Source organism: Bison bison, unplaced genomic scaffold (assembly GCF_000754665.1).
Source record: "Bison bison bison isolate TAMUID 2011002044 unplaced genomic scaffold, Bison_UMD1.0 scf7180017864303, whole genome shotgun sequence".
NCBI classification, from domain to species: Eukaryota; Metazoa; Chordata; class Mammalia; order Artiodactyla; family Bovidae; genus Bison; species Bison bison.
The window spans coordinates 4,140,893-4,141,203 of NW_011494875.1; the positions used below are offsets into that span (position 1 = coordinate 4,140,893).

General features: G+C 41.5%; 1 protein-coding gene across 2 annotated transcripts in view; it reads right to left on the reverse strand.

Moving 5' to 3' along the window:
* SHPRH (SNF2 histone linker PHD RING helicase, E3 ubiquitin protein ligase) overlaps positions 1-311 on the reverse strand; it is a 91,030-nt gene that overhangs the window by 30,416 nt on the left and 60,303 nt on the right. The window lies entirely within an intron of this gene.

The following is a 311-nucleotide window of genomic DNA, read 5'->3' on the forward strand; positions in this document are numbered from 1 at the left end:
TAATGGAGGCAGGTGTATGTATTACACAGTGCAATCTTCACCAGAGGTATGCTGTAATGCATTAATGGAGGCAGGTGTATGTATTACACAGTGCAATCTTCACCAGAGGTATGCTGTAATGCATTAATGGAGGCAGGTGTATGTATTACACAGTGCAATCTTCACCAGAGGTATGCTGTAATGCATTAATGGAGGCAGGTGTATGTATTACACAGTGCAATCTTCACCAGAGGTATGCTGTAATGCATTAATGGAGGCAGGTGTATGTATTATACAGTGCAATCTTCACCAGAGGTATGCTGTAATGCATT